This window comes from Rhinopithecus roxellana, chromosome 3, assembly GCF_007565055.1.
Source record: "Rhinopithecus roxellana isolate Shanxi Qingling chromosome 3, ASM756505v1, whole genome shotgun sequence".
In the NCBI taxonomy this organism is placed as follows: Eukaryota; Metazoa; Chordata; class Mammalia; order Primates; family Cercopithecidae; genus Rhinopithecus; species Rhinopithecus roxellana.
Genome location: NC_044551.1, coordinates 160300675 through 160325148, shown reverse-complemented (window position 1 = coordinate 160325148; position 24474 = coordinate 160300675).

Here is a 24474-nt window from a genome sequence, read left to right as displayed (position 1 = left end):
CTTCTACTCGAAGGAAACTGACCTAAACTGGGCTGGGTTATGATGTTTAGACACCATAAGCATTGACAGTTGATGGTGCTCTCCTCTCTGTAACTGAAAACAATGCTTAACTGTAAAACAGAAAATGTATGTGCATACAGAAATGAAAGTAATTTCACTCTGGCTTTTACAGGTGGCAAAATTCAGAATCTGTTTCATTAACTGAATTATTCTCTCCTCTCCCTCCCTTTTTAGAGCCCTTGTTTTGCTGGCGGGACTTTAAGTGCATACCTGTTCTGTATTATTAATAATTCAGCCCCAGGTTTGTAAGGGAATAAGCTGCATTGTCCAGTGAGCTTCACTATTCCAACCTGCTGATTGAACTTACTTGCCAAAAAACAAAAACAAACAGAAAGCTCTAGGGTAACTTGGTGCTAGAAAACCAATGTTGAGGTCAACTAAAGAATCCAGCCTCCCAGATATTGAAAGCTCCAGCTGCTGCAATGACCACAGGATAAGAGAATTGCCTTTCTTTGACCAGGAAATGTAAGAGGTACTTAAGAGTTCATTTCCCTCAGCCTCCCTGAAACACAGCACTCCTATACTGTGTTTCGCTCTAAAGCCAATTCTTCCTCTTATGTGCACTTGACCCAATTCCCTCTAGCCAATCAAAGACAACACTTCAGCATTCTGCCTCCTTCTCGTACATTATCAGAACTTCCCCCTCTTTAATGGATCATTCTTATCAGCAAACAAACATGATGCTATTTCTCCTATCTTAAATAATAATAATAATAAACTCCACATCCTCCACAGCTCTTCCCCATTTCTCTGCTCTCCTTCACAATACTAAGAGTTACACTCAGAGACTCCAATTCCTCCCCTCCCATGATATCTTCAGTCCAGTCCAGCCAGATTTCCCCTACTCCCCGTCCCCAGCAAAAATGCTCTGGTAAGGGTCACCTGTGCCTCCAGATTACTAAACTCAATGGTCACTTCTCACTTTGATGTCGATTTGTAGCACAGCATTCCCTCTTGGTTTTCCTCCTCCCTCCCCAGCTCTCCTCCCAGTCTCCTTTGCTGTTCCTCCTCTTCTCTCGTACAAAGCTGGAGTGCCCCAGGGGCTCCATCAGTCTTCATTTTACTCCACTGGTGATCTCATTCATCTCATGAATTTAATCCTATGTTGACAACTCCAAGTATTCTATCTCCAGCCCAGACCTCTCTCTTGGACCCCAGACTCATAGCTGATGGCAAACCTAACACCTCCACTTGAATGTCTAATAAACATTTTAAAACTCAATATATCCAGATGAACTCTTATTTTTTCCCTCCCCTCATTCCCATCCCTATGAAACCTGTTATACCTTTACCTTAGTCCTTGCCATCTCAGCGAATGGAACCCAAAACTTCTCTTTTGCTCAAGACTCTAACCAGTCTATCAGCATATCCGTATCTTGAAAATAGAGCCAGAGTCCAGCCTCTCCAGTAATTACTACCTGATGCAGACCTCACCAGGATTAGTGGCCAACCTGCTTCCACCCTTACCCCTGTAGCCCATTCTCAATACAACAGCCACACCAATCTACATAAAACATGATCAGATCATGGAACTCCAATGACTCACTCAGGGTAAAAGCCAAGGTCCACATAATTTGACTCTCATTACTCTCTGACTCCTCTCCTTCTGTGTTCCCCTCTTTCATTACCCTGCAGCCACCCTGACCTTCTTGCTCCCCTCAAGCAGACCAGGCATGCTCCTACCTTGAGGCCTTTGCACTGGATATCCTTTGGCCTGGATTATTGCCTTTGCCTAGAATATTCTCCTTGCCTGGAATATTCCCCAGACATCTGCATGACAACCCTTACCTGCTGCAAGTCTTTACTTGATGTCAACTTCTCAATGAATCCCACCTGAGAACCCCACTTAAAACTGCAGTCTGCCCTCCCTCCACCACTGCTGATCTTCTTTATCCTATTCTATTTTTTTCCAAAGCATTTACCACTTTCTAACTTATTATATAATTCCTGATTCGATAATGCATGCTGCTTATTGTCAGTCTCCCACCGACCTCTAGAATGTAAGCCCTTGTGGGTTTTGTTTTTTTTCTTTTGATCTGTTTTATTTACTTTATACCACAGGTGCCTAATGCAGTGCCTGGTAATTTCTAGGTGCTCAATAAATACTAACTTATTTCTGTGCTGTAATAAACCGTTTTCACTTTATAAATCATGACCATTTCCTATGATGGTTAGTTTTATATTTGATTCTACCTACATCCCATAATACATGTATATGTGGCATACATAAGACCCATGACTTTGTCACTATCATAAGATGCATGCCACTACCATGGGATTCATATGTATAGATCATAAGATCCGTATACAAAAGAGGCATGACTGTGTCACTAATACGTGAATAAAAAGATCCATATTTACTCTTCAACTGGAAAGAACTTTCAAACCCCATCTCTCTAGACCTCCCATAACATCATTCCCATATTAGAGCACTGCAGGAAAATTCACAAGGGATCATGGGAATCAGAACCACACAGTAATCTGTCATCTCTACAAATCTAGAATTTCTAGGCCAGGCACTTTTGCAGTGGCATCGTCATTAAGAGTGTGGGCTCTGGAGTCAGGCTGCCTAATATTTATCTTGGAACCAGGATTTACTAGACCTCCATTTTGTCACCTGTAACACTGGCCTTATTATCTTAATCATTTTTGTTGTGTTGTTATTATTCCCAAAATCGTTGAATAAGAGGCATGGCAGGGAAAGTAACAGCACCCAAAGGATGTCTACATCCTATTCCTGGAATCTAGGAATATGTTACTTGACATGTCAAAAGGAGTCTTTGCAAATGTGATTAAAGTCACAGTCCTTGGGATGGGAAGATGATCCTGGATTATCAGAGTGAGCCCAGTGTAATCACCTAAGCCCTTGCAGGCGGAAGAGGCAGAAGAGTCAGTTAGAAGAGGCAGGAAAGACACGAAGCGTGTGAGGGACTCGGCCCACTGTTGCTGGCTTTGGAAATGAAGGGGCAATGAGCCAAGGAATATGGGAAACCCCAGAAAGTGAAGAACAACCCTGACCAGAAAACTAGCAAGAAAACAAGACCAAAGCGTCATACACATGCAACTGAACCCTGCCAGAAACATGAATGATTCCGAAAGTGGATTCCGCCTAGACCTTGGGGAGGCCGAAGATATGGTTTCGCTGTGTCCCCACCCAAATCTCATCTTGAATTGTAGCTCCCATAATTCCCACATGTTTTGGGAGGCACCTGGGAGGAGACAATTGAATCATGGGGGCCATTTCCCCCATACTGTTCTCATGGTAGTGAATAAGTCTCACAAGATCTGGTGGCTTTATAAGGGGTTCCCTCTTTTGCTTGGCTCTCATTCTCTCTTGCCTGTGGCCATGTAAGACATGTCTTTACCTTCTGCCGTGATGGTGAGGCCTCCCCAGGCAGGTGGAATTGTGAGCCCATTAAACCTCTTTTTCTTTATAAATTACCCAGTCTCGAGTATATCTTTATTAGCAGCATGAGAACAGACTAATACAGCCTACATCTTGATTTTGACCTATGTACCTCAGAGCAGAGAAAGCAGTCCAGCCTCCTGGACTTCTGGTCTATAGCACTGTGAGATCATAAATTGGGTGTATGCTGATGATAAGAAACATGAAGGGCTACCAAGTAGCTTTCTATTATTTATATACCTCACATACTCCTGCAGAAAGGCTTTCAGAAAGTGGGGTGTTGTAAATGGGAACCAACATGTTAACCAGTTCACAAACCCATCAGGAGCATGTCAGTTTCGCCACATCCTCATATAGGTACGGTCAGACTTTGAAAACATTTCCCTGTCTGATATGTCCAAACTCATGCATTTAATTATACTTTCCTAATTACTAGTAAGGTTGACCATCTTTTCCTATCTTTACTGGTCAGTTTCCCACTATTGGAAATTGTTTATATCTTTTCTCCATTTTCTTAAACTGCAAGTTTTGTCTTTTCTGGTTCATTTGCAATTCATTGTATGATCCATAAACAAATTTCTTTGTTGTTATAATAGTTGCAACTATCTTCTCCCGGTTGATTGCTTATTTATTTAATTTCACTTAGGGTGCCATTTAAAATATATATATAGCAACTGATTTAACATAGTACATGTATCGATCTTTTCTTTTGTGGTGTGTGATTTCTGGATCTTGTTTGTTTGAGAAATCCTCCCTGCCCTAAGGGGATTTAGAGGTGACTTAGAGCCTACCAAGGAAGATGGACAGTGAGAAGTGGCCAAACTTATAGGCTTTTCTGTTTCTGTGCCACTCATAATAGCACCTTGTTAGATCTCTTTTCTTTTTCTTTTTTTTTTTTTTTTTTTTTTTTTTTTTGAGATAGAGTCTTGCTCTGTTGCCCAGGCTGGAGTGCAGTGGTGCAATCTAGGGTCCACCACGCCCAGCTAATTTTTTTGTATTTTTAGCAGAGACGGGGTTTCACCATATTGGCCAGCCTGGTCTCGATCTCCTGACCTCGTGATCCACCTGCCTCAGCCTCCCAAAGTGCCGGGATTACAGGTGTGAGCCACCGCGCCTGGCCTGTTAGATCTTTTATATATCAAACTCCTGTATAGGGTTTGCACTGAAGAAGTTTTGCTGTTGAAACACACACACACACACATACACACACACAGAGAGAGAGAATGTTACTGCATTTGCTAAGATTTCTGTCCACAGAGCCAAAAAGAGAAACATGATGAATTATATTAACTCGTAAGAGAAAATAAAGAATAAACACAATGTGTCACGTAGCTTTTATTTGCTAGTAAAAGATGGACTACCAGACTGCGGGAGAGGAAACCCCTTAGCACTGTGTCCTAGGCATATGGGCCGTCGTGCAAAGGAGGGACCTAGTGAGCTACAGTAGATTCAGAAGATTCAGAAAGATTCTCAAATGGCCCTGCTTATGGAACTAGAGGGAGACAAGGAGTTCATCTCAGAATACAGGCTTCTCTTAGGGCTCTATTGAAAGTATGCATGTCCGAGCCAGGTCTTAAGTCACAGATCTCTTGTGAGCTGCAGCTAAGAGCTCTGATTGGTGCTTCAGCAGCTGGCGAATCAAAGGATCTGGCTGAGAGAGCAACTCTCCCGTCATCAGGCATTCATCCCAGTTTTGAGCCTCTGCTCTCCTTTCTCCTCTCTCCAGTAGGAATGAGAGGGTTTACTATTTAGTCAACTCAAATCCTTCATACTTTGAAGAATGCACAAGTTCAGTATCCTACAAAGGTGAAATAAACACACACAAATCACTGCTACCTTGCAGTTTATAAAACCTTTCCTATCCACAACTTCACATCTGTGAATTTAGTGCCCTTCACAATATGAGGAAATCTAGCTCATTCTTTATTGTGGTGATGGCTGGATAGCCCAAATTAGCTGAAAATTTTTATTTTTAAAGATATATATATTTTGTCAGTGATATGTTTCTATCCCTAACAAAAGTACAGAGGTAAAGGAATACAATAGTTTACTTTATTATTAACTTGGCTTTTCCTTTAACTCTTTTGTCCCTCCCCATGTATTTATATTCTTTCCTTTTTTTTTTTCTTTTTCTTTTTTTTTTTTTTTTTTTTTTTTTTTTGGCTTGTATTAAAGTCTCATTTTACAGTCTCTCTGCAAGGGCCCCTCGGTCATACTTCACTTCATTTTTTATGTAACCTGCTTAAGTTTAAAATGATCTGTTTTCTTAAACAGGGTTAGCACACATGGTAATATGTTTCCTGGCACTCTGCCACTGCCCTGTCACCCAGCTCTCTGGATTTAAGGCTTGTTTCTTCAAGAATGTGCAGAACTGTTCTGAAAAAAGAAAAAGAATTTGAAGCTCTTCTTCCAAGAAAGGCATGCAGAGGGATTTTTTCATACCTGTACCATACAGAGGATGAGTACAGCATTTCCTTTGGGCAGTAAGAATATTCAAATTAAATAATACTCAGCCAGATTTTTCTACCCCCACTCTAAAGTATGTATCAGTGGAACTTCCACTGTGTGTCAACCCATGAGTTTCCCCAAGAAGTCCTTGTTTCATGGGTCTGGGAATTGAACCAAGTGAAAAAGACTTACTGATTTCTCCCCAGATTATGAAAGATCTCTATGTCGGCCGGGCGCGGTGGCTCAAGCCTGTAATCCCAGCACTTTGGGAGGCCGAGACGGGCGGATCACGAGGTCAGGAGATCGAGACCATCCTGGCTAACACAGTGAAACCCCGTCTCTACTAAAAAATACAAAAAACTAGCCGGGCGTGGTGGCGGGCGCCTGTAGTCCCAGCTACCCGGAGGCTGAGGCAGGAGAATGGCGTAAACCCGGGAGGCGGAGCTTGCAGTGAGCTGAGATCCAGCCACTGCACTCCAGCCTGGGCGACAGAGCGAGACTCCATCTCAAAAAAAAAAAAAAGAAAAAAAGAAAGATCTCTATGTCTAGCTCTAAACAAATGTATAGCCAACACACAGTCTCAAGTGTTTACTCAGAAAATCCTACATAGTTCAAGTTTTATGTCTGTTTTTCCATTTTTGTTGTTGTTGTTGTTGTTGTTTGTTTTGTTTTGTTTTTTGAAACAAGGTCTCACTGTTGCCCAGGCTGGAGCGCAGTGGCACTATCATAGCTTACTGCAGCCTCAAACTCCTGGGCTCAAGTGATCCTCCAGCCTCAGCCTCTCAAGTAGCTGGGACAACAGGAGCACACCACCATGCCAGGCTAATTTTTTTGATTTTTTTGTAGAGATGAGGGCTCATTACATTGCTCAGGCTGGTCCCAAACTCCTGGGTTCAAGCAATTTCCCCACTTCAGCTTCCCAAAGTTCTGGGATTGTAGGCGTGAGCCACCACACCCAACGTTTATACACCTTTTAAAGTACAAAGGAAATAGACTCACTCACCACTTAATTAATATCCTGTAAATATCCTGGTATACAGAAAACAGAATTCCATGCATGGAGTCTAACTGAAGAGACTTTAATGAAGGAATTATCAACAGGGTAAATGAAGCCAATGAGGAATGCTGGAGCTTCAGGGGCCAGCAACAGCCAAAAGACATTTCCACCTCTTAAGCTAACAAGAAAGGGGAGGAAAGAGTGTTGTGGGAGCCCTGTGGGAGCTGGAGCTGAGAAGCGAGGGCTGCCTGGCTGGATCTAGGCTCACAGCTCATGGCCAGATGGCAGTGGAAAGACAGAGAGGGAGTAGGGACAAAACACTCCGGCCCCTCTCTTCCTGTCCTGAATTTCCTGCTTCCATTGGCCAAACCCAGCCAGCAAAGCTGGCAGGTGAAAGAGCCCAGGAGAAGCAGTCCACGGATCAGCCTCCTGAGGCACAGAGAAAGGCAGTGGGGGTGGATGGCCCAGGGAAGGGATAGTTGCAGTGGGCACATGAAAAATAGGCAGTGCTGGGGTTAAGAGTGAGCAGGTTTGAAATTTGCTGAAGATGATCTTTTTAGACAATCTAATTCTGTTCATGAGATTTTTGGTGTTGGCAGGGAGTGGTAAATGGCTTAATTTATTGTGAAGAAGCACTCTTGCCTTCTGAGTGAACTGGCCTTGCTAAGAGATGTGAGCTGAATCCAATGCATGAGAATTCAGTGGACCTCACAGAGTTATAAAGTTTTTAAGCTGGAAGGGACCTTTTACAAAGCCTCTAACTCAGTCACTGTACTTTAGAGATAGGAAAAAGTGGGCTCATGAGGAGTCGTCTTCCTTCGTTCCTTTCATTCATAAGGACACAATATTTGCTTGATTGCCTACTAAGTACTAGGCACTGTTCTAATGATGAGAATGCAATAGTGAACAAAATAATATTCTGCTCTCATGGAGCTTATGTTCTAGAGAGGCAATAAACATCAATAACAAAAAACATATGCTAGGTGAGAAGGGAATATGTGCTATTTAAAAAATAAGGCAAAATAAGACAGTAGAGGAGGGCAAGAGATGAAAGTATCCTTCATATGGTAGACATGGAAGACCACTCTGGTTGGCACATTTGAACAGGGACTTGAAGGAGATAAGGGACAGGCCATGTGAACTTCCAAAGCAAGAGCATTCCAGGTTGAAGGGAAAGGAAGTGAAGAGCCACGAGGGGAGCATGCTTGGTGCTGAGCTCAGTGAGAGAGGGTTGGGATGATAGGAGATGAAATCACCAGACCAGCTGTGGGCCAGGGATGAGGAGACTTGCAGGCTTAGCAGAACATTACACTTCATTTTCAGGGTGATAGGAAGCCATTGCAGGGTACTGAGCAGAGTAGTGACATGATCTGATGTATATTTTAACAAGATCAATCTGGCGACTGTGCAAGAAAAGATTGAAGGAGGCCAGGGGAGAAGGAAGACCAGGGAGGAGGCTGTTGGAGTCATCCTGGGGAGGGAGGACAATGGCTGGGGCCAGCATGGAAGTGGGGGAGGTAGTGAGAAGCCATCAGATTCTGGATATGTGTGAACATAGGACCGACAAGATCTGCCAACGGAGTAGCTAGAGGGCAGTGAGACAGAGGAGTCAAGGGTGACCCCAAGCTTGTTGACCTGAACATTAGGAGAGATGGAGCTGACATTACTGAGCTTGGGAGAGGAGGAGGTTCGGTGGAGTAGGGGAATAAACAGGAGTTAAGTAAGAGACTTGTAGAGTTTCAGAGGCCCATTAAATGTCTATGCAAAAAATATATAAATACATATACATACATAGATACATATGGAAATGCATGTGTGTGTGTGAAGCTCAGGAGAGGAGTTGATGCTTGAACTACAAATTTGGAGATGGTATTTAAAGTCATAAGAGGATGAAGTCATCACAGAGTGAGCACAGCTACAAAAAAGCAAGATTAGCACTGAACCCTGAAACATACTAATAATATTAGTAACACTTATTCTTTTTTATTATTATTTTTACAGCTAACACTCGGTACTATATGCCAGGCACATAGTGCACTTTACATGCATTATCTTTTTAAATTCTCATAACAGTTATGTGAGAAAGTTATCCCCATTTTACAGATAATAAAGTTGAGAAACAGAGGAATTAACCAGCCTGCTCAAGTCACACAGCCCATATGTGGCAAGGCTGGGAAGTGAATCCAGACAATCTGACTCCAGATGAAGCAGTGATCCCAAGCTTACATAGCAAGTTTGTGGCAGAAGATGTTTGACAAGCTTCTCTCTATGCTACGCTGCCTCTGCTGAGTAAGTTCTTTCACTTCCATGCTGAGTCACTCAAAAGTACAGAATCACGCTGGAACAATGGGCACCCAAATATCAAGTTTACAAATTTACAAATTTGATCTCATTTCTTCCTCCAACATGTTAAAGGTTCTGAATCTCTCTTTAGTGTCTCTCTGATTCTAAGCATAGGGTCTTGCTCACAGGAGCTGCTCCATCACGAAGGACTAAGGACTGAAAGGCCACTGGGGATTAACTATCTCGCTTTGATGGTAGGCAGAGTGAGAAGGGAAGCTATATCCACATGGCTGAGATTGTAAATCAAGGCTGGGAAGAAACCACCTTCTGGAAGTCACACAAGACAGAGGACTTCCTAGTTGTATCTGTGACACATGGACCTGCCTAGGAGAATTAATTACAACTGAAGACATGAACTGGAGGGTAGTCAGCATCCATTCTGAAGGTCTGTTTAGTGCTGATCTCTCTCGGGACATGGCTGTCTCTGCCCCAGTCAGGGCCTCCTGTCAAAGAATGGTATTTTCTTGTGTTTTGTACCTAAGCAGGCAGCACAGATAGCATCACTTTGCCTTTCCACCACTAGCCTTCAGAGATGTGGCGGAACCATAATTGGAACCTTTCAAAGAGCTATTTGGATAAACAAACTGTCAGTTCTCAGTTATAAATAAACTGCTATCAGCCATCTGAAAGAGACAAAATGATAGCAGTGTACCAAAATGCAAAGGGACACGCACCTCAGAACGCCAAGCTATCCAAGACCAGTTACGTAATCTGTAACTCCCACCACCTCCATTTCCCAAATGGATCTGGAGCGTGATGTAAGGAAAATAGCTCAGCCTTTGTGGTCAGACAGGTCTGAGTCTGAATTCTGTCTCTGATGTTCTTTAGTGGTGTCCTTGAGCTGGGTGTTTAATTCCTGAGAGCCTCATCATCCTCATTTGTAAAGTGGGGAGAGGAGGAAATAATTCCTAAATTCATAGGGTTGCTGTGAGAATATAAACAGAACGAATATGGAAGCAACACAGGAACTGGGACATGATGGTACTCAGTAAACAATAGCCCTAGTGGTGACGATGATGGTGACGATAACAGACACAATGGTAATAATAATGGTGATGACCGTGGTGGTGCAAATGTCATCATCCAGCATTTGAGGACCTGTGCTGGGCCCCGGACTCTGTGGGATATAAACTGGAAGTCTCAGAGCTGCTGCTTCAAAGGAGAATAACAGTGAGATTAAACTAAATTGCTTGAAAACCCAATTACTTAACTGCTATTAACAATAATGAGAATATTTAACATTTATTCAGTGTTTGCTATGTGACACGAATGGCCACAAGTAGTTTATATATATTTCATTTAATCCTCACAAAACCCTTTAGAAAAACAAAGGATAATTAGCTCCATGTCAGATTAGAAATCCAGGGCTCACAAAGGTTAAGTTCTGGATAAAAAAGCAGTTGCTCACAGCTTCTCTAGTAAGGCTGAGAGTTATTGACTCCGACCACTACATCAAAACACAGAATGCATTGTACCCTACAGTAACAATGGATCCCTGTCAACATCTTCTACACATATCAATTTGCGATTTTTTTGTATACCCCCTTGCTCCTGGCATTATAAAGATACACAAGCAAATGCAAGAGAGACTAACTGTAACTGAAGAGCCCCTGAAGAATAGTGATTCTGTCTGCCTCTGCAATACCTAACACTGGTTATTTCTTCAATCTTGCTATACTTTAAGAGAAAGAGGCAAATCTTAAATATTGTTTTGCTCATAAAATAAATCCTGCAAGGGTGCTGTTCTTTATGATGTCAATAATATTCAATGCTTACAGTAATGGATTAAAATCAATAGAGAAGGTGCTATTATCCTCATCTGCCAAAAAAAAAAAAAAACAAATGGCACGGAGTGACGCATGACTGTTCTTCTAAAAGCCTAAACTGATATATTTTAGATTCTAACATATGTCATCCCTGCTATTGTCTGAAGAAAAAAAAGCATAGCTAAGTACATGTCGAAAATCACTTTTTTTATTTTAAAGGTTATTTTAGATGCTGCTATTACTTTTAAATGTAAGCATTAGTGGTTGGTGTTATTTACAGTGTATTCTGATGTGCTCATTTTCAGTGCCATTAAGCTATGTTATTATGATCCAGAATGTGTCATGTTATTAATTCCTCCAGAATAGACATCCTAACTTGTTCACAACCATATTCCCAGAAGGCCTAAGGTAGTGCTGGTATGATGGTTGCTCTCAATAAGTATTTTTTCTGGAAAAAAGAAACTGTAAATGTCCGATTTAGGGTCATACACCTGGGAAAAGCTAAAGCAGCAATTCGAGCCCAGAGCTGTCTAACTCTAGACCCCAAGCTCATAACCACTGCACCGTGTTGCCTGTGTCCCAACCAGATGTACAGTAACTATTCTAAGAGGGAAGAGGTCAGGGTGCTCTGAGATGGTGAATATGTAGGGCTTGTGCTTATGGTTCTTATGAGAAATTCACACAAATTAATAAAAGCATGTTTGAGATGCATATGAGGATTTACACCAGAGATGGCAAACAAGTAAATCAGGGAGATAGTTTGCCAGTCCCACACAGTATATTTAACATTTAAGATTGGAAGGTTTCATTTTACAAATACAGATTTCTTCCTTTTCTTAAAAAGTTGATGATCTAGAAAAACTGGATCGTATTCCAGATGGCTTTAATGAACTGGATCCACGGCTGCCTGCAGCCCACGCATGTGTTCTTGAGTTTGCCCAGTTCTCAGAACTCCCTGTCTATTTTTCCTGCAAACTTCACTTGTTTATACATCTTGCCTGGCCCCCGTAGATATATGAAGGGCAACCTCCTATGGAGGCTCACGCACAGAACTAGGGCGTATTTCAGCTTTTAGTTAGCAAGGCAGAGGTCCTTGATCAGTAATTGCTACCACTGGAGAAAGTGAGGAGAGCCTGGACCTCGTGTGGACCAGGCCACCTCCACCCAGGGAACATCAGTCTGTGGCTGCGTCCGCAGATGTTTTCTCTGAGCAGTTCCACCATCCACCATGGTGACCATCCATTGCCAGTTCTCCTTCCTGCCTTCCTTGCTAGCTGCTGATCATTAGTTCTTTTCTCTCCCTTTACAACAAGATTCTTACTCACTTCTCTTACCACCTATTGTTTTCACTGTGGGATTCCTGTTAAAGGTGTTCAAAAAAGTTATTTTTCTTCTTACTTAAAAATACCTTGTTTTCAACTTCCCACAGTAGTTCCCCAAGTTCATGAGAAAGCAGGACCATACCAAGCCATGAAAATAAATATGAGACCTCCCTTTAAGCCTTTTGTTGAAAACTTAGTGTGAGATAGGTGTGTAGAAAAATAGAAGAAAATGTCTTTTCTGTATCACACTTCACAATTTTCAAGGCACAATTACATCTACTATCTAGTTCCCCAAACAAACCAATGAGATGGGCAGAGTGAAAGTAGGGTGTTTATGTTTCAGAGGAGATTTCACCTTAGAACCAAAGTCTGCATTCAAGGATCAATGATCAATGGACAAGAGAATGCAGGTTAGTGCTTAGCCTGACCCTGAATGAATCGCCACCAGTACAATTCAGCTCTCACCTAACCACAGATAGTTTACCACTTTATCAGGGACCTTTGCTCTGGAAGAACTGAAACTGAAGTGCAACTGCTGAGGACCTACTCAAACCTCCCTTCCTCGCCTCTTACCTCTTTCCTTCCTTCTACAAGTGGCTATTGAGTACCTCTATGTGCCAAGCACTGTGCTAATCCCAGGCCACACAATAATGTCCGACTGTATAATGCCAAGAGAAGGTAGCTCAAATGCTACAATATTGCCACCTTGTACTCACGTGGCTCTTTATGATTTTCAAAGCCATTTTGCAGCACCCCTGTGTGCTGAGCATACACCCATTTTATAGATAGAATTTAAATTCAGAAAAGCAAAGTGACATACAGCTAGGAAGCACACAGCTAAGATTCAAACCTGGTCTTAACACTTTGGGTCCAATGATCTTTTCACTATTGCTACTACTGGCACCCACCAGTACCTGGCACATAGTAGGTGCTCAAGAAATGTATGCTAAACATAAATTACTATCACACTGCCTCTCAAAATGACTAGAAACATCTAACATAACATTTCTCCTTCAAGGCCAAGAAAACAGGCCTCTCAGGAATCTTTCAAACCTATTGCTCAGTAAAAGCCAACAATGCCTGAGATTAATCACTATTATTTTCACCTAAAGCCACATATGAAGCTAGAGAGATACAAAACAAACACCTCCACTGAGGAAAATAACTGTAGATAAAGCTTTTTTCTCAGGTTCGTTGACATTCTTGTTTGCCCAAGAACAATCAGTTAAGAAGGAAATATTTTTCCCTATCTACCTCAAACCAAATTCCAAACCTGAAGTCCAATATTGGGTAGTAAGCAGTAAAGCAAGTTGCTTAACCTTTTCATGCTCCTTTTCCCCAGGTGAGTTTCCAAGTCTACCATGGCAAGGGTCCAAAGAGTCTCCTCTTCAATTTTTCTTCTATTTTGCAATTTGGTGGAAACAGAGGGGTGCGTGGGGAGCAGTTTGATAGGAAAACTGTGGCTTGGTCTGGTTCAAATATCAGTACAGAAACATGAGGGAGTAACTCAAGAGCCAATTCTGTGGTTTGAACCTTCCCCATTAGAGGCCTGGCTGCCCACACTCTTCACTCTGGAATGGCCCAAGAGGATCTGCTGCCTGCTACTGCTCTAATTCTAGCCCACCCCTTCCTGCATAGGGCCTGGCCAGAGTCAGTTCTCCCTCAGGAAAGGGCAATCTGGATGCTGGTAGGTAACAGAGCTGCCATCTAATTCACCCAGTTCACAACCACCTCACTCCTTCTCTACTACTCAACCCTCATTGTCCTTACCCTGTCCAACCACATCTCTACCGCTCCCAGAATCAATGGGTACACTGGAGTGATGCTGGAAGTGATAGACAAGAGCATAAATCCTGTAAAACAGGATATGTGGCCATAGAGAATACAGCTTTTAGTGGATATTTAACCCTCTAGCCCACTGTCTTTTCCACTCTTACTCCCTCCTGTTTCTCTCTCCCCTGTTTAAATCACCCAGTGTTTCTCAAAGTGTGGTCCCTGGACCAGCAGCATCAGCATTGTGATGGTTAATACTGAGTGTCACTTTGATTGGATTGAAGGATGCAAGTATTGTTCCTGGGTGTGTCTGTGAGGGTATTGCCAAAGGAGATTCACATTTGAGTCAGTGGGCTGGGGAAGGCAGACCCACCCTTTCTGGTAGGCACCATCTAATCAGCTGCTGGTGAATATAAAGCAGGCAGAAAAACATGGAAACAGAGAGACTGGCTTAGACTCCCAGCCTACATCTTTCTCCCATGCTGGATGCTTCCTGCCCTCGAACATCGGACCCCAAGTTCTTCAGTTTTGGGACTCAGACTAGCTCTCCTTCCTCCTCAGCATGTAGACAGCCTAATGTGGGACGTTGTGATTGTGTAAGTTAATTATATATATATTTGTGAATATATTCACATATATGAATTTGTCAAAATTCTGTGAGTTTGTCAGAAATGCATATTCTCAGGTCCCACCTCAGACCCACTGAATCACTCAAGGTGGGGCCCAGCCATCTGTGTGTTAGGCAGCCCTCTATTTGAATCTGATACACACTCAAGACTATGAACCACTGGTTTAAACAATTTCTCCCTCCCACTGGGTATTATTCTTCTAGATCTCCTCACTGATGTCTATCTTCTCATACTTATATAAATGGACAAAGATTTTGTAATCACACTAATAGAGTCTGCAAACTATAATCTTCCATATGAGGTGAGAAGAAATGTCAACCTCTGAAAATTCAGCTAAAAGTAGCCAGTAAGGTGTCATGAGTTCAGAGAACATGAACTCCGACATCAGATGGCTCTGGGTTCAAGTTCATCAAACGTTCAAATCCACCACCTGCTGGCTGTGGGATCTTCGGGTAATTATTCACCTTCTGGATATTGCCCATAAAGCATAAAGATATCAGTGTTATAGGGCTGTTATGAAGATTAAGTGAAGTAGCACATGGGAAGTACTTGTGCCATACAGTAGCCATTCAGGAAACATACTCATCTTCCTCCTCACCCCACCTCCAGTAAAATTACAATAAAAATACCCTCACCTGCACATCGATCTTCTTCCTTGCCTCTCACAAGTCTTTATCAAGGAAACAGGAGATCTCCCGAGGCCAATCAAAAGACCAAATTATCTCTCTGCCTGTTGTCCAAGCAAGGTGGCTAGCTTTTATGCTCAGTATGAGAACATGACCAATATAAATGGTAAAACCTAGTCCTTTAATTTTATCTAATCTAATGGTGACTGGTTTTGGAAGGTGACGGAAATTAGCATGAAATCTAGTGAATGGGGATTTTGTGTTTAATAATTTTTATTCATCCAAAACTATCCAACAGAAAGAAAGTGTGACAGATACTTTATCAAATGAACTGACTTATTTTTGTTTCTAAGAAGGAGCAGGCCTGGTGCAGTGGCTCACGCCTGTAATCTCAGCACTTTGGGATGCCAAGGTGGATGGATCACGAGGTTAGGAGATCGAGACCATCCTGACTAACACGATCAAACCCCATCTGTACTAAAAAATACAAAAAATTAGCCAGGCATGATGGTACGCACCTGTAGTTCCCGCTACTGAGGAGGCGGAGGCAGGAGAATCACTTGAATTCGGGAGGCGAAGGTTGCAGTGAGCGGAGTCACTGCACTCCAGCCTGGGCAACAGAACAAGACTCCGTCTCAAAAAAAAAAGAAGGAGTAAAGGAGTTCAAAGATTTTCCATAGTCTGGACAAACAGTCCTTAAAAATATCCCATTCCCTTTGTACTGTGTAACATTTATTAACTGCTTACTACATGCCTGATCCTAAGCTATTAAATGATATATATGCATTTGTGCACTGAATCCTCAGAAGTAATTACTATCACCCCCTCTCCCAATGTAAAGATGAGAAGACTGAGATTTAGAAGCTAAAGGCAACTTGCCTAAAATCACCATGACCTAGACTCTGAGGTCCTAGTGCAGAGTCTGTACTCTGAACCACTAAACCTCCAATTACTAATTCAGTTTTTCAGGTAGCTCTATATAAGAGAGTGGCTCTCCTGAGTAGTAGAAACCAATATTCTACCCATTGGAAAGTTTTGTGACCCCACTACCAATCAGGCAGTCAGCATTCTGATTTATAAATCTATCTCCTGTTAATTTCTTTATAAGTTTGCTCCTGGTAGCCTGATAAACTCAGGGACAGCTCATTGAATGAAGCTTTATAAGCTGCAAAGGTGAGGCTTAGGTCCTGTCCTGAGCTCACCCCACCAAGGAATTGCCTACCCAAGCAGGCCCGCTGGAAGCAGCTAGCCAGCCAGCCAGTTGTCTCCTTTCATACCACTTTAAATGATTCAATCACAGCTCACATAATACAGACAATTCAGAGAAAAATTTAGGATGATTATGTTGGAAGGGGCAGGATTCTAGGAGCTTTAAGGATATAGTAGAGGTGAATGCAGCCAGAAATTCTAAGTTAATTATGGCAAGTAGGTTTCATTTTATGTGACAAATCTAATCAACTGGTGATAGTGAATGCCTAGGGCTCTACATTGAGAAGGATTCTGAGGCCACTACTGGGCTATACAGTAGAGAATGTCATGATTAATTAGCAGTGTCTGCCATGATCACAGGCAGGCATGGGGGCCCATATGTCATATATTTACCATATATATGGTGGAGAATGTCATAATTAGCAGTGTCTGCCATGATCACAGGAGGATCATGTCATATATTTACTATCTCTTAAGTGTTAGAATCTCAGTTGATATTGCTCGTTATATTGAATGTAGTATCCAATTACATTTGAGTAGAAAATAATGTGTTTTCAAAAATATTTACCAATCATAAATTGTATGAAATCACTGCACTATGGACTGATTCCTGCTGGTGCACATACAAACTTGTAATTGCTTTCTTAGTACTTCTATCCTTTGAAATTAGTGTCCACCACAGTGTGGTAAAAAGAAAAAGAAAGGCTGGGCGCGGTGGCTCAAGCCTGTAATCCCAGCACTTTGGGAGGCCAAGACGGGCGGATCACGAGGTCAGGAGATCGAGACCATCCTGGCTAACACAGTGAAACACCGTCTCTACTAAAAAATACAAAAAACTAGCCAGGCGAGGTGGCGGGCGCCTGTAGTCCCAGCTACTCAGGGGGCTGAGGCAGGAGAATGGTGTAAACCCAGGAGGCGGACCTTGCAGTGAGCTGAGATCCGGCCACTGCACTCCAGCCTGGGCCACAGGGCGAGACTCCGTCTCAAAAAAAAAAAGAAAGAAAAAGAAAAAGAAAAAAATTATTTCAGTGTAAGAACTTTGGGAGTTCATCTCAAACCTGAATTTTTTTGTGAACAGAAGAAGTTGTTGCTTTTGGGAGATGGATCTATGTATCCAACATCACAAAATCATAAGTTAAACTTCTTCTTTTTTTTTTTTTTTTTTTGAGACAAAGCTTTGCTGTGTCGCCCAGGCTGAAGTGCAGTGAGCGATCTCGGTTCACTGAAAATTCTGTCTCCCAGGTTCGAGCAGTTCTTTTGCCTCAGTCTCCCAAGTAGCTGAGATTACAGGCATGCACCACCACACCTGGCTAATTTTTGTATTTTTAGTAGAAAAGGGGTTTCACCATGTTGTTCAGGCTGGTCTCAAACTCCTGACCTCAAGTGATCTACCCACCTCAGCCTCCCAAAGTGCTGGGATTACTTTGCCTGGCCCATAAGTTAAATATTTTAAGGGGGTAAAAAGCACAGTTTTTTCTAATTAAAATCCCAAGAAGACCCCCATATATGTGGTCACCAAATTTCTGACAATAGTGTTATTACTCTGCAATAGGGAAAGTAGGCCTTTGTAACAAACAGTGCTGAGTCTATTGAATTCCCATATGAGAAAGAAATAAGGGAAAAAGAGTACTGAACCCACCTCACACAATTTATAAAAATCAACTTCAGATATGAAGAGAAAAGCAATACTCTTTGAAAAGATAACATAGGAAAATACTTTCATCACATCAGGATAAGCAATACTTTCTTAAATAAGACATTAAAAGTACCGAACAGAAGAAAAAGATTGATGAATTGAACTATACTAAAATTTAAAACTTCTGCTCATCAAAAAATATTATCAAGAGAATGAAAAGACAACCTATAGTGTGGGAAAAATATTTGCCTACAAATATCTACATATTTTGTGTATCCAGAACATATTTACATTTTAAATTCACCTAAATCAGTCAGATAATCCAATAGAAAAAATTGGCAAAAATATTTGAGAAGCTATTTCACAAAAGAGGATATGAAACTGGTCAATATAAGAGCTTAACATCTTACTCATCAAGGAAATGCAAATAAAACTACAGTGAGATAATGCAATGCACCCACCACACCAGAATAACTAAATTTTTTAAAAGGAACTTGTAATCACAAGTGTTGATGAGAATGTACAGTGACTGGAGCTCTCACATACTGCTGTGATGTAAATTGGTACAATGTTGAAACTCTGGCATTACCTACTAAAAGTAAATGAATATGGACATTATGATATAGTCACTTTCACTCTTAAATATATAAATAACAGGAAGGTGTATATATGCACCAAAAATATGTGCAAGAATGTTCATAGCAGCATCATTTGTAATAACAAAAGGCTGGGAACAACACAAATATTCATCGACAATAAAACAGACAAATATGGAATATTTATACAATGCAGTATTATATATAGCAACAAGAAGAAATGTCTGCTCCACACGACAACATGGATGAATCTCACAAGCATATGGTTGAGTAAGTGTAATAAAAGAAGCCAGACACCAAAGCGTGCATACTATATCATCTGCATCATTCCATTTATAGAAACTCAGGACCAAAATTTATTGTAATAGAAGTGAAAAGAGCAGTTTTCTTTGGGTGAGATAGGAATTCATCTGGGTTGCTGAAAATGTTCTATCTCCTTATTTGGATGGTGGTTAGGACACTGATTTCATTTAAAGACTTGATCTGTCATGACAAAGGTCAGAAAGGTGGGAATAGTGCATGTGAATGGAGCATAAGTGGGCTTCCGTGAGCTGCTGATGCTGCGCATCTTGACATGGGTGTGGTTACATGGCACTCACTCTATACACGTTGTTCAAGCTACTCGCTTGTGGCTTCTGCCCATTACAGTGTGGATTTTTTGTCTTAAAAAAGCTTTTACTTTAAAAAAAAAAAAAAGGTACTGTGTACTGCATTTGAGGGAGAAATGGCACTAAAAATCCTAAATAATATGGACTGATCATCTTACCTGGTGATAACAAGAATAGAAAACACTTATTGAGTATGTAATATGCATCAAGCACTGTGCTAAGCACTTCACATGGAAGCTGTCATTTAATGCTCCTGTTTCCCATGAAGATTGGTCCTTCTATGAGCCACATTTTACAGATGAAGAATCTGAGGCTTAGCAAGCTCAAGGGACTTGCCTGAGCTCAAACAGCTAGTAAGTAGGAGAGCTGGGACTCCAGCCCTCATAGTCTGTCAAGTAGAAAAATGGACTTGAAATAATGTCTCTTATAAAAAAAAAAGAAAAAGACGAGCACGTGCGTCCCTGCTCTCTGGCCACATATGTGCTTAGAAAGCTGCCCACTGTCTGCCTGCCCAGCGGGTTCACCCTCAGCTGCTCAGGCCCAACAGAAAGATACTGTGAATTGGCTTTTCCCTCACATGTCGTCAGCCTCCAGGACTGAGGAGAGGCGGGTTTGTTTGCTTTGGATCTCAGGGAAATACTGCGGCCAGCACTCACTGAATTTCCTGTAACTGGAAAAGAGTGATGTAATGACATTCGACGAAGGTGGAAAACAGGCCTCACCATGAGCCATGTGTGAAACCACCCTGTGTCGTGCCAGGCCTCAGACAGGCCCTCAGCCCGTTCTACCATGCGTCTACAGGACACACACCCCTTCACACCTCCTCTTCAAGCCCCCTTGAGACTCCTCTCTTCTAAGAACTCCACCATGGAAAATACTAACATTTGGTTCATTCCAGAGTGCTGCCTTTCACCAAGAGCTTACAGTTGCTTATCAGCTAGATACACTTCCCTGTTCTGAGTTGGGAGGTAAGATGGGGCACTTTGCCTGGAGAAGTTCTAAAGAGATTTTTCAGAAACCTCATGGTGAGTGACTGACTTCTGTTATTTCTTCAAGTCTATAAATAAACCCAAGTAAACAGCAGGTAATGAGGTTCTGGGACTTAGAGAAGAGTTCTAGCATTTGCTGATCAGGAGCTTCTTCCTAAGCACGTGGAGAAGTAGGTGCCAGACTCAGGAATGGAACCTTCCGCTCCCGGCAGAAAGGTAAGCATGGTGTTTGAGCAGCAGGAGGAGACCTGACAACAAAGGAGACCAGGAGCTCCACTGTCAGTTACAGACCCGCCAAACAGTTCAGTTCCTTTCCTCCCCCTGCAATCCAGAGTAATTCTGTGGGTTTCTCGTCTTCCCACCAAGAAGGCCTCAAGTGCCTAATGCAAGTCTTACAAATATTCCTAGAAAAATCACCAAGACCCACAGATTCTCCTCAACCAGAAATATTCCACTGGGCTCCTCTGCATTTACACTCCATTGATCCATTCTCATCATTTATCCACTCGTGCATGTTTTATCAATGCATTTATTGGTTCATGCTCTCATTCATTGAACAAATGTTTCTTGTGTACCAACTATTTATTCGGGGAAATCAGCTGTGAAGTAGAGACATTCTTCTCTTTCCTAAGTCACATAGTTAAGTGTTCCTTATTCAACTTTTACATATAATTATACATCTAGATAGCGTTTATTGAGCACCTACTGGGCACTGTTCAACCATTTTATATGTATTACCCATCCTCACAATACTCCAGGAATATTTCTATTTTATAGGTGAAGAAACTGAGGCAGAGAAGCTAAAAGTAATTTCCCTTAGGCTCCATAGCTAATAAGTGACACAGCTGGGATTTAAGCCAGGCAGTCTTATTCCACAGTCCATGCTCTTAAACCACTTAATACATCTATATAGAGAAATAGGGGGGAAATCCTGGAAGGCTATAATCAAATATCAACCAAAGTTATGTTGTTATTTGGAGGTAGGGAGAGGGTAGAATGAGTAGTGATCTTTATTCTTTATTCTTGCTATATATTCTATTTTACGATCAGAAAAAGTTGATGAAGTTATAAAAGCAGTTAAAGAGCAGGTTTGTAGGAGTGAGGCAATTGAAGGGTGAATGATGGGAGATGAGCTTGCCTTCAGTTCAAGGTCTCACGGATAAGGACGTCGTTCCCTGGAGAAGTACCACCTGCAAAAGAGATGCATCTTTGCTCCACGATTTGTTCAGTTCCTCTTCCCAGCCTGTAAGGCTTTTTAGTGACATTGCCTGGTATTTACAAATAGGAAGATTCTAAAACAGGTAGGATTTTTAGTGACCATGCCGGCCGCCTGAGAACAACGTGTGCTCAGGGAACAAACATGTTGCATAATCACCAGCCCAGAGAAGGTTAACTGCATAAAAATACCTGCTTCAGAGCAAGGCTTGGTGTCAGTTCAGTCACTGTGACAGGTTACCAGTGACCCACGCTGCAGATGCCTTCTTGCCCCAACCATCAACCTGCTGTGAAGTAAACAATTATGTTATTTTTATTTCAGTGACATTCTCATTCCTATGTCAGTAAGTTTATTTATTTACAGCAATAATGATGAGCACTGATTCATTTGCTCAAAGGGAAAAACATCTAATTAAACATTTATTTTGTGGCAGGGTATTATGCGCTTTGGTTCACTTAATCACCAAAGCAAATGTATGATATAAAATATGACCATCCACATTTCATATAGGAGAAAACTAAAGCTTGGAGAGGTCACATGACTCGTCAAATAACAGTTTTCTGAGCGATGGTATGATAATCAAAAGAAAACTAACCTTTTTAAAAATTATCTATTTGAGTACAAACAGAAAAAAATGGTAAAAAACAAAATGCAACTCATGCATTGCAGATGTTGAAAAAGAAAGTGTTAAGGAGGACACCCATTCTTTTGAGAGTTCATTTGCTTTTCGTAAAGTAGGCCTAATAGCTTAATACCTTCTTTGTTTACTTAATGATATTTTAAAACCAAGATACTACCTTCAGTGGCTCAACATGATTAGGTTATGTTTGGAGGTTGCATATTATTCTAAGTGCAATAGGAAGCCATAGAAAGGATTTCAGCAGAGACTGACCTGGTCTGATTTGTATCTGAAGTTCATACTGGGTGCTGAGGGAATAATGGATTGAATGTCTGTCTTCCCAATTAGACAACAGGCATTGTTCTTATTTGCTACTTATTTGCTTATACCTGTCTGTGCCCATTCAAATGTCAGCTCCATGGGAGTAGGGACCTTGTCTTTTTTTTCCTCTATTGTATCAACAGTCGCTGAAACAGTGTTTGGCCCAGAGTAGGCCCCCAATAAGTATTTGTTGAATGAATGAGTGAATGAATTAATAAAACAACAAATGAATGAAGTAATCACATAAATGAACATGTAAAGGGTGGTGCTTTGAAAAAAGCACAGAGTGCCATGAAAACACATAAGAGGGGACTGGGAGGGGTGATAAAAGTTGTAGCTTGGTGGTAGGGGTAAAGAGAGGTAGATTCGAGATCTATTTATGGCATAAAATTAATAGGACTTGCTGATGTACTAGTTTTGAAGGCTGGGGGACTGCATTAGATATAAAGATAAGTTTCATTTCCTCGGCCCTCCAGACTGAACATCTGATTCAATTCAGTCCCGTTTGAGATGAGTGAGTGTTTTCCCAGTTGTTTATTAGTTATCTGTACAGAAAAAGCTGCAGAATAGCAAGCATGATTTTCCAAATAGTGAGATTCTCTCACTGAAAATAGGAAGATAAAAGGAGTTATTTTTATAGTATCTATGGGAATCAGTTGGTAGCAATCTCTCTATGATGCTTTCTTCAACACTCCCTCCCTTCATCTCCTGATATTTCTATAAGGTTTCCATGGCTAGGTTTCCATGACACCACAACAGTCAGTTTGGTCCATTCAGTCAAAAACATAACTGGTCAGGAAAAAAAAAAAAAAGGCCTTTTCCTGCACCTGAATGAATGCACCCTTTCTCCACCCACCAACACACCTACACACATCCACTGACTCCACCCCATCCCACACACACACATTCACCATTGCTTCTAACACAGAGCTAGGCACACAGATATTTACAGCTATCTGTGACTTCCCTACTTGGGTTAAGATAACTTTCATATGGTAGAGAGTTTTGTGGACCATCTGATTAGTATTTGTAAAGAACTCTTTTGAAGTTAAGTGTTCTTCCAGTCTGGACTCTGAAAGTGACTCTCTTGAGATTACTTGCTAAAGTCAGACACTGTTGTTTTATAACTTACAAAAAAAATTTCCTTTTATCATCCTCAAAGACCGATTGATATTTCATTATCCTCATTTCAAAAGCTATAGAAGAGGAGATTATTTTCATAATTCATACATGCTTATGAAACATATGTTTTCCTTTTCCCTTGAACCCCCTTGCTCAGGATTTGTTGGCTAGCCAGCCCTCCTGAGCTTGACCTGTGATGGGTTTTATTTGAGATTTCCATTTCTTTGACACGAATGTTTTGGCTAAACTCACAGAGGGCTCATTCACGAGTTGTGGAAAGTCTTCACTCTCTACATCCAAGGCATGCCCTCTGTGGCACAGTGGGCTACTGAATCCCTTCCATGGTGACTGCTAGATGCATGTCTCTGTCAACATTTTCAAGTCATAAAGCTATGATAACTAAATAAACAGCATGTGGACTCCGTCATCTCAGGCTTCCTAGGCAGAGCACACTGGCTTTGCTTGGGTGGGTGCATCTGTAGATATGAAAACAATTGAGAGGGTGTGGTATCTTCTCAGGCCAAATGCTTCTGCAAAGTGGTAGACACATAAGACACATTGTAATCATCAAAATTCTTTGAGAGTCAAATAGCAGGGTAAGCAGGCTCTCTTACACCAAAGGTACTATTCTGGGGGTCCCACAAATGCCCACATTAATTACCATTGTTATAACTCTATGTGCAATGTGTCCAGCTTCTATTGATTGTTCCCATTTGTCTCCAACTTGTGAGGTTCTAGTAGCTGTATACACACAATGAAAGCCTAAACCAGGCACTGAAGTAGTACAG